Here is a 19,250-nt window from a genome sequence, read left to right as displayed (position 1 = left end):
AGACTCATTGATAATAGTCAGAAGCTGGAAAAAACCCTGATTTCCCTCAACAGAGGAATGGATACAGAAAATGTGGTGCATTTACACAATGGCGCACTAATCAGCTATTATAAACAATGCCTTCATGAAATTCATAGGCAAATGGATGGAAATAGAAGATATCATCTTGAGTGAGGTAACCCAATCACAAAAAAATCACATATGGTATGTACTCACTGATAAGTGGATATTAACCCGAAAGCTCAGATTACCCAAGATACAATCCATTGACAACATGAAGCTCAAGAAGGAGGACAGACAAAGTCCTGGTGCTTCAAGCTTTATTACAAGGTGGAACAAAAATATTCATAGGCGAAGATATTGAGACAAAATTTGGAGCAGAGACTAATGGAAAGGCTATCCAGGGACTGCCCTACCTGGGGATCCAGTCAATACACATTCAGCCACCAAACTCAGACAATACTGCTGATGCCAAGAGGTGCATGCTGACAAGGAGCCTGATATAGCTGTCTCCTGAGAGGCTCTTCCAGAGCATGACAATTACAGAGGTGGAGTCTTGTAGTCAACCAGTGAACTGAGAATGGGTCCCAATTGGAGGAGTTAGAGAAAGGTTTGAAGTAGCCGAAGGGATTTGCAACCCTATAAGAACAATACCAACCAACCATAGCTCCCAGGGACTAAACCACCACCCAAAGGGTACACATGGTACACATGGACAGATCCATTGTTTCAACTGCATATGTAGCAGAGGATGGGCACCATTGGGAGGAGAAACCCTTGCTCCTGCCAAGGCTCGACGCCCCTAGTGTAAGTTGGTTAGATGGGTCAGGAACATCCTCATAAAAGAAGGGGGAGAGGAATGGGATAGGGTATTTTTGGCCAGGAAACCAGGAAAGGGGAATATATATATATATATATATATATATATATATATATATATATATATATATATATATTTTTTTTTTTAAGAAAACTTACTGTGTTCTGGTTCTTTGCTAGACCTAAAGAAACCTATAATAAGGACTTTCAAGACTGAGAGCAGTCAAGGTGTATTTAGTACTTGTGGCTGATTTCAATTGCACAGTGATTGCAATAATGATGAACATAATCCCTGCAGCTAAATGAGTTTCCTAACTAGATAAGTACCTGTGTACATTAGGCTGGATTCAAAGTTCTAGAATAGATTTTACAACCTTAACTCTTTTGGAGAGGCTAAATACTATGCTTTCACAATCAACCTCTCTTGTAAATGGCAAAGAGGTGAGCAAATATATGTTTAGCTTCTTTCTAATATAAATTGTATATTCTACAAATGCTATATCAGTCAGTTCCTTTAGGTTAATGCGTGCCTGGGTTGTACTATATTTATGCAGTGACATTCATTATGCTTTTATCTTCCTTAAGTATTTTATGGGCGTGTAAATTTTAAATTTGTTCCTTTTTAATTTCACACATGTACATTATGATAACTGTCTACACATGTCACCAATCATCAATATACTTCTTGTAACTGAATACACACTCCCCTTTCTCACAAATGGCTTTCCCTCATTCTTGTTCATTCCTTTTGTTCTATAACTCAGGGTTCAACTAAGGCCATCTATGTATTGATGGTTCAGAGTGGTCCACTGGAGCTCATTGTCTCACAAGCTCAGCAGTGCATATGTAACTCAAGACACTGAATCTCTATTTCCCAAGATGCCTTTTTTTGAGACTTTTTCTTATTTTCATGTGATTTTTTTTGGTTGAACATTTTATAGGATATATCCTTGACAAAAGAAGAGCAAAATAATATAGCTATGTCTCAGAAGCCACAAAGCCACGGTGAGAAAATTGTGACATGACAATATTACCAGTTTAGAAATTAGATCAATCTGATCAGGGCCACTGGATTGTGGACAGGGTGCTGAACACTCATCCTAGAGTTCTTTGTAAGAGTTATCATTCCATGCAGCCATCCTTTTCTGCTTCCACCCTGTCTGGGAGAAGTATCTAGGTTATGAGCCAACAATACAAGTTAATCAGCATCATCAGAGAAATTGGTATCAGAAAAATGTAGGTAACAGTTGCACTTCACTTTACATGGAGTGCTACACAAGTGTAATTGATAGCATGGAAAAGTGGAGGGTATCCTACAAAAGAAATTGCTCATTGAAAGATAGATTTATTATCACAAGACAGAGTGTTACACATGTATCTTTTGAATCATGGACTTTTGCCTCTCTTCTTTCCTTTCTTTCCCCTTTCCTTTCACTATAGATGAGTCAGAGCCCACAAAACTGTAAATGTAATTTTACAGGCACACATTTTATCCTGAGGAGTAAAAACCTTAAAGTTATAATGCTATAACCTCTTGAAATTGTTCTTTATTTTTCAATCAAAAAGCATTTAAAATGATTATAGCATAAACACATAGAGACTTGTATATCATTTGAATGTTTCTTAAAGGTCCATGAGTGAGAAATTTATAGTTATTTTTAATGATGATATTATAAAATAATGAAAGAGTTCACAGAAGAAGCCTAGTTGAGAAAGAAGCTTTTGGCTCAGTAGAGGCATTATCATCAAAGGGGGTAATTATTTATTTTGCAGCTCATATATTTCACAGACCAGTTTGTTAGATAAGAGCATGACTGTTGGCCTCCACTTCTTCACATTTTATCATGATTTTTTTGTTGTTGCTTAATAATTTCAACTTTAATGTATTTTAAAGAAAAATTCTATAAAATTGTTGGGAATAATGAATGCATAATCCTCAATTTTATGTTTTTCAGCTTCTTTTTTGCGATTATTTTTTATTTAATCGTTTTTTACAGTCAGACATTATCCTTTTCCCAGTCAACATTCTGGCTGTTCCACATCCCATACCTCCTCCTCCATCTCCACAGGGATGTCCTCACTCCCCCACCCCCACCCCACCAGACCTTCCTACTCCATGGGTCCTCCAGTTTCTCAAGGGTTAGATCCATCTTCTCTGACTAAACCCAGACCTGGCAGTCCTCTACTATATATGTGTTGGGGGCCTCATTTCAGCTGATGCATGCTCCATGGTTAGTCGCTCATTGTCTGAGAGATTTTGGGGGTCCAGGCTAGTTGAACCTGCCAGTCTTCCTATGGGGTCACCATCTTCCTCAACTTCTTCCAGCTTTTCCCTAATTCAACCACAGGAGTCAGAAGCCTCTGTCCATTGGTTGGGTATATATATCTACATCTCACTCTTTCAGTTGCTTATTGGGTCTTTTGGAGGGCAGTAATGATAGGCCTCTTTTTGTGAGCACACAATAGCATGATTAATAGTGTCATGCCTTGGGGCCTCCCCTTGAGCTGGATCCCTATTTGGGACTGTCACTGGACCTCCTTTTCCTCAAGCTCTTCTCCATTTTTGTCCCTGCAGTTCTTTTAGACATTACATCCACTCTACAAGGATAGCTCCTGACAAATATTGTATCAAAGGGGTTCCTACTGTGCAGGACATTCTGATAACCCAATACTTTCGAAACTGTAAGCTGAATAAACTTAGCATTATTCTTTTCACAGCATTAAATATTATGTTTTGGCAAAGGAGAGGAGACTAAGATGCCAACTCCCCACTTGTTGCTTTGTCTTTAAATAACATTGTACTAGATAGGTCTTCTTATTGTGACTTTATACAAAACATAATTTCATTATTATGTTTTACCTGCATACTTTGAATTTCCTAGAACAGATGAAACTTAAAGTAAAAACTCGCCAGGAATTGTTTCTAATTTGGTTCCATATAGATCCTTTTCTCATATGTATGAGTGAAGTTATGCAAAACATCTTGTGTGTGTGTGTTGGGGGGTAACTTATATTTGGATAGTTTCATGTTATGTAGTCCACATGGCTAGGGAAAACTTCTTAGCATGTAGCTCCATGGCAGTGTAAGTTGGTTGCTTAGAAATTTCACATCAAAACCAGAAAAATAAAAATTATCATTGTAGTTTTTAAAAAGCCTGCTAAAAGTTCAGGACCTAGGAATGGGATTAATTGGATTTATATTTATAAAACCTGTTTCACTAGTTTCAAATAGAAAGAACAATGATGTCATCTCCAGACATCTGTAATTTTTACAATATTTGTTCTCTCTTTAATTTTAACTCACTTATTTACATATATTCTTGTATAATTAGCTATTGTTAATTATTTTATCTTTGAATAATTCAATGTGTTAGAATTTTCCTGTGGTTTTAAAGAGGATAAAACTGGAAGCTGAATGACTACACACACACACATGTTTGTATGTGTTTGTGTGTGTGCGTGTGTGTGCGTGCGTGTGTGTGTGTGTGTGTGCGTGCATGTGTGTGTGTTTAAATGTGTACAGGATCTTGGATTGCATGCATGTCTATGTACTATGTGCATGCTTAATACTTAAGGTGGCCAGAAGGCATCACTGGATCCTGTGTAACTGAAGTTATAGACAGTAGTAAGCGGCTACAAGCCGCTCGTAACTGAATCAGGATACTCTGTGCTTTTCGCTGTTGCACTATTTCTTCAGCCTCTTTGATGAGTTATAATATTCCTCCAAATTGCTCATCTTGTATTTTAATAGATTCTGATAAAGTCTTCATAAATACATATTATAAGAGCTTGCAACCAATGATTACAGACCAAGAGAACTCCCAATATTGGGTTTCTTTTCTAAGTATACCTGTAGTTGTTCATACAATCCATGCAATCATCATATATGGTCACACAGTTTTGTGCAGTTTTGTGTAAATGCTAAGAACTATGGTTGTGTTTCTTTCTGCATTTTATAGAAAAAATGTTTAATGTGGAGATTTTAATGATATCTGTCAGTTGACTTTTGTGGTATATGCACACATGTCAGAGAAGGAGGCATATTTGTGTCATGATGACATACTTGTGGAAGTCAGAACACAGGTCCTGGAATGTTTAATGTTTTTGTTTTGTTTTCTTCCACCATGTAGGTTCTAAGAATTAAATTCATACCATCACTCTTGGTGCTTTGTACCTTACAGGTCAACCACCTCAGTGTCTGTAACTTTTGTATGTGTGTTTCTCAGATAACTTTAAAGATAAACTCCATGATTTTATTGACAAAATTAGAATTTGCTCACCTTATACAATAAATCATACTAGCTGAGAAATTACTTAAGTTATTACTAGAAAATCTCCTTTAAACTTTTCACATGCAAGGATGTTATTTCAATAGATAATCTCCCATCAATGTTATATGTATCTTTTATTAATAACAGTCTTGTTAAGATGTCAATGTATGTGTGTGTGTTTATCGAATATATATATATGTATATATCCGAATTAGATAATTTCTAAATGTAATAAAATATATTGCCTTTGTGACCAAACTTAGTTTATATTTATGCTTTTTAAAATCTTTTAAAATCTTCTTGAGAAGTATCAGTTCAAATTTTAATGTGTTAATCATCAAATATAATATATATCAATTAAGTGAAGTCAGTAATTTGTAAATAGCATTTTACAATAATTAAGAACTCCCACACTACTATTATGTTGAAGATGTAATCGTTAGATGATGCTATTATTTAGAGCTGATTGGACCAGGAGCTTCATTAGGTCTGAGGTGTTCATATTGATTTAGCTGTTAGCAATCTTCTTTGGAGTGAGAAGACCACTGGAGCATGATCTCATTTGTTAATCTTCATTCTGGTTCTTCCTATCTCTACTTCCTGACACCCTTGAGGTCAGGAATAAACTCCCAACACAGGCCCATAACAGTACCATTACCAGTCAGTCATGGATTTAAACATCCAAAATAGTAGAACAAACCAGACCTTTCGTTTTTACATATTGATTTTCTCAAGTATAATGGTATGATGATGAAAAACTGACTAAAATAATTAACTTGAAGTGAGCTTGCTAAAGTTCTATGACTTTTTTGGAAAGGAGGGAAATGACTACTGCAAAATCAAATAACTTATCACAATAATTTATTAATAGTACATATAATATAGAGTAGACAAAGCAAGTAACTTTAATTTATTTTTGTAATTACCTGGATGGACATTAATAACAATGGTGTTAAGTTCATATAAATATTTCTAATAAGTATTTCAAACCATGTATTGTATAACATTGTGATTTCTTTTTCAGCTTGTGAGCAAGCAGAGGTTCAGAAAAATTTTGAACAATAATCTATTTTTGAGAGTGTAGAATATTTATTTTATTTTTAAATTTTATTAATTTTTCTCTCATATAATATCACTCCTTCCTCTCTCAAAAATATATTTCATTTAAAATTGTCTTACATCACTGTAGCCCTTTCCTTTTATCCTTCTGAGCCCTTGCAGTCTTCTCCTCCAAAACCACATATATTCTTCATTTTTTTCTTTTGATAATGTTACATGACTGATCATTGCATATATTCTAATTATCACTACACAAACATGTATATGATGTGCATGTGTATCTGTAAAATTTGGTACAAACAAATATATAAATAAAACCCCTTGAGTAGCATTTTGCTGTTTGTGTTTACATGGTTTCTACATTGAACATTTTCATTGAAGAAATGTCAGTGAATTAAATTAGGACCATATATAAGGAATGCTTGAAATATTTACCCAGAATTTTATACCATTGAAAATTATACAAATTTAAAAAGTGTTAATTGACATGTAACAGAGAACTACATATCCTTTGGTCTATGTATCTTTATAATGTGCCTCTCAAGAAACATAAATAATATATTTTGAATATGAAGTAACAGTTTACCTATAGTTAATAAAATGGTGGCGTTCTTACACATATATATCATAGAATTTTTAATGTGTATGTGTGTGTGTGTACCTGCCTGTCTGTATGATTACCACAAAGCAGACAGAGAAGGATTCAAAACTTCTAGAAATTGCAATCTTGAGCTGCTATATGGATTCTGGGAACCAAGCCTGGGTTCTCTCGAAGAGCAACAAGTGGATTTAATGACAAAATCATCTCTCTATTCATGATTACTTTTATATTTCTACATAAATGGTCTTGAAGCATTACACAAAAAGCCTGTGGAATTAGGAGGAAAATTTTGCTAAGTACTAATGCTTATAATAAACACTTATAATTCCTAGATTATCAGTTTGTGTTCTGACAGAGGTCATTTACTAAATACTCAATGAACCAAAGGAATATTCTTAATGTGAGTGTTTATCCTCTCATAACAAGTAAAATTTGACATTACATGTTTGTACAATGTCTCATTTATTTCATTCTTCCACCCCTACTTTTTTCCTACCTTCCTTCTTAACACCTATCCGTGTCCTCATTCATTCCCTCTCTCATTTTTCTCTCCTTTTCTTATATGTTTTAAAAAAGTTCAAGGAAAGATTTCACTGTCTATGCAGATTCATCTCTTCCTTCCTGTTTTCCAAAATATCTGTTCATAGTGCATACATTACCTTCTAGAGTTGTGTGATTTACTCTCATTTTATACATATTGTTTATTTTTAAATATTTCTCATCATTTTATGTAAAGCTTTTATCTTAATATGTATATAACACAAATTCATAGGTATTTGTAGCTATGATTAAGTATTGATACATACACACAGCAATAGTCTAAGAGCTAGAGTATATAGTATTAAAAACTGAGGAGTGGTGTACAGTTCTAATTTCTAAATTTCAGAGCTATTTTTCTAAGAAAAATGATAGAGTGGATTTAATGGCATTGTCCTTTTATTCATTTCTTCTACAGAGTATGAAATTGAATAGAAGTACTCTCCACTGAGAATAAGATTAGCATTTTATCATCAATTATTAAGTACTAAGTCACTTTCCAGTTTTGTACTACATCTTAAGAGACTATATTTAAAAATGAACACTTTGACCCCAAAGTATGAATTTTTTTCTTGTTATATCCTTAGATATGTGGGCTTCATAGAAATCACAAATACCTTTGGAGTGCAAAGTTAGTAAAGATGCACCTTCTGATCAATTTTTCCAGCTATTGATTTGTATGATTTTTTTAAAAAATTCTTTAATTTATGTGCATGATTGTTTTGTGTGCATGTATGCCTGTGTACTATGTGTATGACTGATGCCCTCAGAAGCCACATGTGAGCATCAGATTTCCTATACCTGGAGTTATGGATGGTTATAAGCAATCAGATTGGTGATAGAAATTGAAATCTAGTCTTCTGGAAGAGCAGTAAATCTTCTTAAATTCTAATCCATCTTTCTAGCCCCTATTACTTTGAATTTATGCCTGGCTTAATAGTTCACTTCTACATGAATAGAATTTGTGGATTCAATGAGAAAAGGGGGAATAAGAAACAGATATTACGGTTCCTATGTATTTGAAGCTGTTATTATAGATATAAGGGAGAGCACAGGCAAAGGCATCTGGAGAAGTCCAGGCTGAACATGACTGATAGAATGAATAAGGCCATGTGAGGAGATGGGTGAGGTGAAAGAGGATAGCTAGAAGAAAGAATACAGAAGAACAGGTAAGAAGACTAGGAGACCAAGATATCAACAAGACCTGTAGCTAAATTGGCTGAGGTTGTGTAGAGAAGAATACCTTGGGTGTTTGTGGGGGTAGGACAAACATGTCCTTTTATTGTGCTGGAGAGTTTATGGTAAGGAGCAGAGTGTGCTACCCAGGATGTTTCTGTTTTACACTTAAGGCATTTTGGCATGCATTGAGTATTGATTAAGCATATGCAGATACCAATTAGGCTGCAGTTGGTAAATGGCACTATTATCATTAGCATGAATTTTAATTCACTTTATGTCCTTATCACTGTCCCCTTCATCCTTTCTTCCCAATCCCACCCTTATAAATACCTTCTATCTTTTCCCTATCCCTTTTTCTTCAGAGACGGGGAGCCCTGCTTGGGCACCTCTCCATTCTGGGTCATCTACTCCCAGTAGGTCTAAGCACATCCTCTCCCACGGAGGCCCAGCCAGCCATTCCAAGTAGGGGGAAAGGGATACAATGTCAGGGAACAGACATTGAGAAAGCTTCTGTTACACTTGATAGGGGAACCACATGAAGAAAAAGCTTCCTCACTCAAAATATTATTTTAAAGTTCCATCCATTTGCCTGCAATATTCATGGTATCTTTGTTTTCAAAGATGAATATATTCCATTTTGAAGATGTAACACATTTTCTTTTCCTTTTTATTTATTTATTTTTTTAAATTATTATATATTTCTTTACTTACATGTCAAAGGTTATTCCCCTTCCCAGTTTCCTGTTCATAAGCCCCATTCCCTTCCCTCCCCCTTCCCCATAAGGGTATTCCCGGTATACATTCCCCTTATTGCCCCACCCCATATTTCCCTGCACTGGAGGTCCAACCTTGGCAAGACCAAGGGATTTCCCTTCCACTGGTGCCCCAATAATGCTATTCTCTGATACATATGCAGTTGGAGCCCTGGGTCAGTCCATGTATAGTCTTTCGGTAGGAGTTTAGTCCCTGGAAGCTCTGGTTGGTTGGCATCATTGTTTTTAATGGGGTGGCAAGCTCCTTCAACTCTTTCAATACTTCCTCTAATTCCACCTAAGGGGGACCTGCTCTCAGTTTGGTGGTTTGCTGCTAGCATTGGCCTCTGTATTGGACATGCTCTGGATGTGTCTCTCAGGAGAGATCTATATCCAGTCCATTTTAGCACGCATTTTTTAGCTTCATCAATCCTATCTAGTTTTGGTGGCTGTATATATATTGACCACATGTCGGTCAGGCTCTGAATAGCCATTCGTTGAGTCACTGATCTAAACTTTGCTTTCATATCCCCTCGTATAAATACTTTTCCCCCTTTTAAGAAGGGGTGAGAGCATCTGCATTTTGGTCATCCTTCTTCTTGAGCTTCCTGTGGTCTGTAGATTGCATCTTTGGTAATTTGAGCTTTTGTTGCTAATATCCACTTATCAATGAGTGCATACCATGTGTGCATACCTGTGATTGAGTAACCTCACTCAGGATGATATTTTCTAGTTCATTCCATTTGCCTATGAATTTCATGAAGTCATTGTTTTCATAGCTCAGTAGTACACCATTGTGTAGATGTACCACATATTTTGTGTCCAATCCTCTGTTGAAGGGCATCTGGGTTCTTTCCAGCTTCTGGCTATTATAAATAAGGCTGCTATGAACATAGTGGAACATGTGTCTTTGTTGTATGTTGGAGCATCTTTTGGGTATATGCCCGAGAGGTATAGCTGGGTCCTCAGGTAGTGCAATGTCCAATTTTCTGAGGAACCTCCAGACTGAATTCCGAAGTGATTGTACCAGCTTGCAATCCCACCAACAATGGAGGAGTGTTCCTCTTTCTCTATATCCTTGCCACCATCTATTTACACCTGACTTTTTGATCTTAGCCATTCTGACTGGTGTGAGGTGGAATCCCAGGGTTGCTCTGATTTGCATTTCCCTGATGACTAAGGATGTTGAACATTTCTTTAGGTGCTTTCTGGCCATTCCATAATCCTCAACTGAGAATGTTTTCTTTAGCTCTGTACACCGTTTTTTAATAGGGTGATTTGGCTCTATGGAGTCTAACTTCTTGAGTTCTTTTTATATTTTGAATATTAGCCCTCTATCAGAGTAGGATTGATAAAGATTTTTTCCCAATCTGTTAGTTGCCATTTTGTCCTAATGACAGTGTCTTTTGCTTTACAAAAGCGTTGCAGTTTTATGAGGTCTCACTTGTTGATTCTTGATCTTAGAGCATAAGCCATTGGTGTTTTGTTCAGGAAATTTTCCCCAGTGCCCATGTGTTTAAGACTCTTCCCCACTTTTTCTTCTATTAGTTTGAGTGTATCTGGTTTGATGTGGAGGTCTTTGATTCACTTGGTCTTAAGCTTTGTACATGGTGAAAAGAATGGATTGATTTGCATTCTTCTACACACTGACATCCAGTTGAACTAGCACCATTTGTAGAAATACTATCTTTCTTCCATTGGATGGTTTTAGCTCCTTTGTCAAAGATCAAGTGACCATAGGTGTGTGGGTTCATTTCTGGGTCTTCATTTCTGTTCCATTGATCCAACTGCCTGTCTCTGTACCAATACCATACAGTTTTTATGACTATTGTTCTGTAGTCCTGCTTGAAGTCAGGGATGGTGATCCTCCCAGAGATTCTTTTACTGTTGAGTATAGTTTTCGCTATCCTGGGTTTTTTGTTACGCCAAATGAATTTGCAAATTGCTCTTTATATTTCTGTAAAGAAGTTAGTAGGAATTTTAATGGGTATTAAATTGAATCTGTAGATTTCTTCTGGCAAAATGGCCATCTTTACTATATTAATTCTGCCAACCCATGAACATGGAAGATCTTTCCCTCTTCTGAGATCTTCCTAATTACTTTCTTCAGAGATTTGAAGTCCTTGTTATACAGATCTTTCACTTGCTTGGTTAAAGTCACACCAAGATATTTTATATTATTTGGGACTATTGTGAAGGATATCCTTTCCTTAATTTCCTTCTCAGCCTGTTTATCCTTTGAGTAGAGAAAGGCTACTGATTTTTTTGAGTTAATTTTATACTCCGACACTTTGCTGAAGTTGTTTATCAGGTTAAGTAGTTCTCCTGTGGAACTTTTGGGGCCGCTTAGATACACAATCATATCATCTACAAATAGTGATATTTTGATTTCTTCCTTAAAATTTGTATCCGTTTGACCACCTTCCGCTGTCTGTTTCTATGGCTAGAACTTCTAGTACTATATTGAATAAGTAGGGAGAGAGTGGGCAGCCTTGTCCAGTCCCTGATTTTAGTGGGATTGCTTCAAATTTCTCTCCATTTAGTTTGATGTTACCTACTGGTTTGCTGTAAAATGCTTTAACTATGTTTAGATATGGGCCTTGAATTCCTGATCTTTCCAGGAGTTTTGTCATGAAGGGGTGTTGAATTGTGTCAAATGCTTTCTTAGCATCTAACGAAATGATCATGTTTCTTATCTTTGAGTTTGGTTATATAGTGGAATAAATTGATGGATTTTTGTATATTAAACCATCCCTGCATCCCTGGGATGAAATCTACTTCATCATGATGGATGATCATTTTGATGCTTTCATGGATTCAGTTTGCAAGAATTTTATTGAGTCTTTTGGCATCAATATTCATAATGGAAATTGTTCTGAAGCTCTCTTTCTTTGTTGTGTCTTTTTAGGGTTTTTGGTATAAGAGTAATTGTGGCTTCATAGAAGGAATTTGATAGTGCTCTGTTTGTTTCAATTTTGTGAAATAATTTGGACAGTATTGGTATGAGGTCTTCTATGAAGGTCTGATAGAATTCTGCACTGAACCCGTCTGGATCTGGGCTCTTTTTGGTTGGGAGACTTTAATGACTGCTTCGACTTCTTTAGGAGTTATGCGGTTGTTTAGATTATTTATTTGTTCCTGATTTAACTTTGGTACCTGGTATCTGTCCCGAAAAATGTCCATTTCCTGCAGATTTTCAAGTTTTGTTGAATATAGGCTTTTGTAGTAGGATCTGGTGATTTTTTAAATTTCCTCTGATTCTGTTGCTATGTATCCCTTTTCATTTCTGATTTTGTTAATTTGGACATACTCTCTGTGACCTATGGTTAGTCTGGCTAAGGGTTTTTCTATCTTGTTGATTTTCTCAAAGAACCAGCTCCTGCTTTTGTTGATTCTTTGTATAGTCCTTTTTGTTTCTACCTTGTTGATTTCTGTTCTGAGTTTATTTCCTTCCTTCTAGTCTTCTTGGGTTTATTTATTTCTTTTTGTTCTAGAGCTTTAAGGTGTGCTGGCAAGCTGCTGACATATGCTCTCTCCTGTTTCTTTTTGCAGGCACTCAGAGCTATGAGTTTTCCTCTTAGTACCACTTTCATTGTGTCCCATAAGTTTGGGAAAGTTTTGTCTTCATTTTCATTAAATTCTAAGAAGTCTTTAATTTTTTTCTTTATTCTTCCTTCACCAAGTTGTAATTCAGTAGAGCATTGTTCAACTTCCATGTATATGTGGTCTTTCTGTCAGTATTGTTGTTATTGAAGACCAGTCTTAGTTTGTGGTGATCTGATAGGATGGATGGGATATTTTCTATCTTCCTGTATCTGTTGAGGCCTGTTATGTGAACGATTATATGGTCAATTTTGGAGAAAGTTGCATGAGGTGCTGAGAAGAAGGTATATCCTTTTGTTTTTGAATGGAATGTCTGTAATTATCTGTTAAATCCAATTGGTTCATAAATTCTGTTAGTTTCTTTAGGTCTATGTTTATTTCTGTTTCCATGATTTGTCCAGTGATGGGACTGGGATGTTAAAATCTCCTACTATTATCATGTGAGGTGCAATGTGTGCTTTGAGCTTTAGTAAATTTTCTTTATGAATGTAGGTGCCCTTGCATTTGGAGCATGGATATTTAGGATTGGGAATTCATCTTGATAGATGGTTCCTTTGATGACTATGATGTGTCCCTCCTTATCTTTTTTAATGACTCGTGGTTGAAAGTCAATATTATTTGATATTGGAATGGCAACTCCAGCTTGTTTCTTCAGGTCATTTGCTTGGAAAATTGTTTCCAGTCATTTACACTGGGGTATTGTCTGTCTTTGTCTCTGAGGTCTGTTTCCTGCATGCAGCAAAATGCTGGGTCTTCTTTATGTATCCAGTCTGTTAGTCTATGTGTTTTTATTGGGGAATTAAGTCTGTTGATGTTGAGAGGTATTAAGGAATAGTGATTGCTGCTTCCTGTTATTTTTGTTGTTAGAGGTGGAATTATGTTTGTCTCTCCTTTGGTTTCATTGCAAAGAAATTATATTCTTTCTTTCTGTACGCTATAGTTTCTCTCCTTGTGTTGGAGTTTTCCATCTATTATCCTTTTTATGGCTGGATTTGTAGAAAGATATTGCATAAATTTGGTTTTGTCATGGAGTATCTTGGTTCTCCATCTATATTAATTGAAAGTTTTGCTGGATACAGTAACTTGGGATGGCATTTATGTTCTCATAGTGTCTGTATGATATCCAGGATCTTCTGTCTTTTGTAGACTCCGTTGAGAAGTTTGGTTTAATTCCTATAGGTCTGCCTTTATATATCACTTGACCTTTTTCCCTTACTGCTTTTAATATTCTTTTTTAGGTTAGGGAAGTTTTCTTCTATAATTTTGTTGAATATATTTATGGCCCCTTAATTTGGGAGTCTTCACTTTCTTCTATACCTATTATCCTTAGATTTGATTTTCTCATTGTGTCCTATATTTCCTGTGTGTTTTGGGCTAGGAACGTTTTGTGTTTTACATTATCTTTGATAGTTGTGTTGATGTTTTCTATGGAATCTTCTGCCCCTGAGATTTTCTCTTCTATCTCTTGTATTCTGTTGGTGATGCTTCTGTCTATGGCTCCTTGTCTCTTCCTTTGCTTTTCCATATCCAGCATTGTCTCCCTTTGTGCTTTCTTTATTATTTCTATTTCGATTTTCTATTTCTTCACCTGTTTGGTTGTGTTTTCCTGTAATTCTTGCAGTGATTTTTGTGTTTCCTCTCCAAGGGCTTCTACTTGTTTAGTTGTGCTTTCCTGCATTTCTCTAAGGGAGTTCATTATGTCTTACTTAAAGTCCTCCATCATTATCAAAAAATGTGATTTAAAATCTAAACCTTGCTTTTCTGGTGTGTTTGGATAACCTGTATTTTCTTTGGTGGGAGAACTGGGCTCTGATTATGCCAAGTAGTCTTGGTTTCTATTGATTAGGTTCCTGTGCTTGCCTCTAGCCATGGGTTGGCTCTGGTGTTTGCTCTCTTGATGTTTCTGGGAGTGACTTGGCCCTGCTGTAGGCCTCTGTGTCAGCACTCCTGTAGAACTATTTTCCTATTTTCTTTCAGCCTTTCCTGAGAACAGGTGTTTTGCTCTCAGCTGTGGCAGAGCTCCTGGAGACTGTCTTCCAGCTCTTGGTGTGGGCAGGAATCAAAGGGTCATGCCCCTGATTGCTTGTGTATGTCCTTGCACCCAGCGGGCATAGTTGGCACTATGAGATTCCCTCTTGGGTCTAGACTGGGCAGAGGGTATTCTCCTCCGACTTCTCAAGAGTATCCACAATCTGAGGTTCCAGCTCTCTCTCCCATGGGATTTGGGTGCTAGGCACTGTTTGACTGGATCAGTTCGGTCCTGGGTACAGACCAGAATGGCAGGCACCAGCAGCTGTCTGTTCCTATATTCCTCTGTCCAGAGGCACTGTGCAGTTTCCCCTTGGATCAGGGATGTGGGCAGAGGTGTGCAGAGGTGGCAGTCTATCCTGTGGCCTTAGGATGTCTGCACTCCTGTGTGGTCCGCTCTCTTCCCCACGCGATTTGGGTGCAGGTAACTCGTAACACATTTTGTTTATCCATTCTTCAATTGAGGAACATCTACGTTGTTTCCAGTTTCTGGCTGTTATAAATAAAGGTGCTCTAAACATAGTTGTTTGAGTGTCCCTGTGTTATAATGGGGCATCTTTTAGCTGTATGTCCAGGAGTATAGCTGGGTCTTGAGAGTGAGCTATTCCTAGTTCTCTGGAAAATTGCTAATTTAATTTTCAAAGTGGTTGTTTATGTAGTACCTCTACCAGCATTGGCAGAGTGTTCCCCTTGTTCTCCATCCTCACCAAACATGCTATTCCCTGTTCCTTGAGTTTTTGATCTTAGGTATTCTTACTGATATATGAGGGAAACTAGGGTGATTTTGATTTGCCTTTCCCTGATAAAAAAGACATTGAATATTTCTTCAAGTGCTTCTTGACCATTGGCTATCTCAACAGATTCCTCTGTTGAAAATTCTCTGTTTAGCTTTGTACCCCATTTTTAATTTGACCTTTTTGGAATGTTTGTTTCTGTATTCATGAGTTATTTATACATTTTTTAATGTTATCCCACTGTTGGATGTCAGATTGGTGAATATGATTTCCCAGTCTGTAAGTTGCTATTTTCCTCATTTACAGTGTTCCTTACCTTACAAAAGCTTTTCCATTTCATGAGGTCTCATTTATGAATTGTTGGTCTTTGAGCCTGAACCACTGATGTTCTATTTAGAAAGTTGTGTCTTGCACCAAGGATTTCAAGGCTATTCTCCTCTTTCTTTTCTATAGATTTAGTGTATTTGGTTTTATGTTGAGCCACATTTACTTGAGTTGTTTCCAGGGTAATTGATATGGATCTATTTGTTTTCTTCTACATGCTGATAGAGTTGTTAAACAATACTATTATCATTAGCAAAAAGATACTGAATGGTGTTTTATTTAGTAGTTTATGAGCATGTAAGTAATTCAACTTCAGCATTAGGTGGCTAGTATATATTTTTGATATATATATATAGTTCAAATGATAGAATATTACAATTAAATATAAATTCTAAATACTAGATTAGGTCTTAATTTGGAAACAAAATATATTAGCAGCTTACAATTATTACTATTATTGTAAAAATATAAATATGATTATAGTTAAATGTTTAATGTTTATAATATCCCATGACAGTAATTTGAAAATGTTGAACAACTATAATGATTTCAACATGCTGAAAATATATGTGTGTGTGTGTGTGTGTGTGTGTGTGTGTGTGTGTGTGTGTGTTTTACTGAGTCTTGTTTTAAAATAATTTTTACTTACAGAAGATGCTTAAAGGTTGAGACTCTGTGCTGTCATGGTGCGGGGCTTTCTTTTTCTTAACTATCATGTCTGTACCATCTTAGGTCTGTAACTGCTGATTCTTTAATGTGCTCTAATTATAATTCCTAGAGAACTATCTGCTAATTAGAAGTTTCATAATTGTACATTTTCTATACATATCAAGTAAAAGTGACTTAGAGTAACTCCAATTAAAGTAAGCCTGCATTGCATATAGACCTGTGGCTGAACTGAATCAGATAGCTGACATTGATTGTTTCATTCAATAATTTAAAAACTTTTTGAAAGACAGCAAATCACTTTACCTTGCATCTTTTTAATGTTGGTAGATTTTACATAAATTGTCATACTATCCATAAACTAACAGCAAACACTCACACCAGCCATTGAGCATGGAGAAATTGAGTTGGTGCCTAATGTCATACTGTCTTAGTTAGATGATGGTAAAGGCTACCCCAAAAGAAAAGTAAATACCACTTCTAGCACAGAACCTTTGATCCCTAATTGGTCCTGTTTGCCAAATATGCTAGAGCAATGGTGGTATAAAGATTGTGGAAATGACCAGAAAATTTTTGATTTGAATTAAAGCCCTCTCAATGAGATGGAACCTGATACACTTTGAATGAAAACGGCTCCTATAATCTCATAGATAGTGACACTATTAAGAAAATGGGGAACATTTACACAATGGAATATTACTCAGCTATTAGAAAAAGACAACATGAAATTTGCAGGCAAGTCAATGGAAGCAGAAAACGTCATCCTGAGTGAGATAGCCCAGTGCCACAAAAAAAATATAGTTCTGTATTCACTTATAAGTGGATATTAGCTATAAAGTCTAGGATGTGGAAACTACAATCCACAAACCCAAAGAAACTAAGCAACAAGGAATGTCCAAGGGAGGATGAAGGCATAAATTTTTTGCAACCTTTTAATAAGGAATCAACTCCTCTTCTAGCGTACCAAGCGCAGGAAGTGGAAGAGAAAAGTTAACAGGATATGGGGGAAGTAGACCTGTTCAGAAATAGTTTTGTGGGTGAGCATGATCTTCTTTCTTCACATTATGTAGCAAATACCAAATGCAACTCAGCATCTGCAGACCAGTCCTCTAGGCAGGCAGATACCAGGCACCAACCTGCAGCTATAACAATCCGGAAGAAACTATGAAGCTTACCAATTAGCCTTAGGCAAGGCAGTAGAAGCAGCAAGCTGCCCAGGAGGAACCTAACAAGCAATTCTTTGGCAAGTTTCTCTCAATGGTAGCATTACCACAAGTGGAGCTCAACAATGCTATGTAAGGAGTACCCATATTCCTTAGCAATGAATAGCACAGAGGACCAAACTAAACCATAGCTCAGTGATCCTCTCCCACTGTCTATGGGGTCAAATTTATAGTCATCCAGGGTCCTTTCATATGTTTGCTATCAAAACAACCTTTCACCTGTGTTTGCTTCAAGAATGCATTCTTTCATGTGTCTGCTTTAACACACCATCCTTTCACCTGTGTGCACCAGCAAAACATCTATTGACATAACTAACTTGCCAAAGAAACTTTACGCTGCTGCTTGAATCACACTCAGAAAGGGAAATAAAATAGACACGAGGGGGGAGGGGTTGATAGAGGGAAGGAACTGGGTGGGAGAGAGTTTGGAGAGGCTAACAAGAGAGGTGAAGTGTGGGGCAAGGAGGATAAGAAAGAAGTCTGGAATCCACCGGTGTAGTGGGGCATGTCTAAAGAGAGCTAGACACCTAGGACAATGGAAACTCACAGGAAACTATGAAGGTGACCCTAGTTAAAATTAGTAGTACTAGGAGATATGGAACCTGAAATTGTCACCTCCTGTAACCAAGCAAGACTGACAATGGAGGGATAGGGACACCAACCCACCCACAAAAACCTTCAACCCACAATTGTTCCTGCTTACAAACGTAATAAAGAGAGCGGAAATTGAGGCAATGGCCAACCAATAACAGGCCTGACTTGAGTTCCATGCCATGAGAATAAACTAACGCCTGACACTGTTAATGATATTCTGTTATACATGCAGATAGGAACCTAGCGTTCCTGTCGTGTGAGAAGCTTCACTCAGCAGCTGATGGAATAAGATATAGACTCACAGCAGAAAATTAGGTCTTGTGGAAGAGGGAGAGGAAGGATTGAAGGAGTCAGAGAGATCAAGGACATAAGAACACATAGAGTATCAAATAATCTGAGTCTATAGCAGTTTGCTGAGGCTGAACCACCAGTCGGAGAGCATGCATGGGATGTTTCTAGGTCCTCTATACACGTGTATGATCTGTGCAGCTTTGTTTCCATGTGGGATCCCTGAAAGTAGGAACCAAAACTGTTTTTGACTCTGCTGTTTGCCTTTTGGTCCCTTCTCCTAACTGAGCTGCCAAGTCTAGGTTCAAGAGGGAAAATGCTCCTAGTCTTACTGAATCTTGATATGCTACGGTGGATTGATTCATACTGTTCTGAGGAGAAAGGGAGAGGGGATTGTGAGAGGGGAGGTAAGAGGACTAGGAGAAGAGGAGGAATGGAAGCTGCAATCATGTTATAAAGTAAACAGATAAATTAATTAATGAAAAAAGAATGGATGAATTAAAGATTTTATCTTTTTAAAAGTTCAAAAATGTACATTTCATTAGGTGCTTCTCAGCCATTCAAGATTCCTC

This window comes from Rattus norvegicus, chromosome 2 (assembly GCF_036323735.1).
Source record: "Rattus norvegicus strain BN/NHsdMcwi chromosome 2, GRCr8, whole genome shotgun sequence".
NCBI classification, from domain to species: Eukaryota; Metazoa; Chordata; class Mammalia; order Rodentia; family Muridae; genus Rattus; species Rattus norvegicus.
This window is presented reverse-complemented; position numbering follows the sequence as displayed.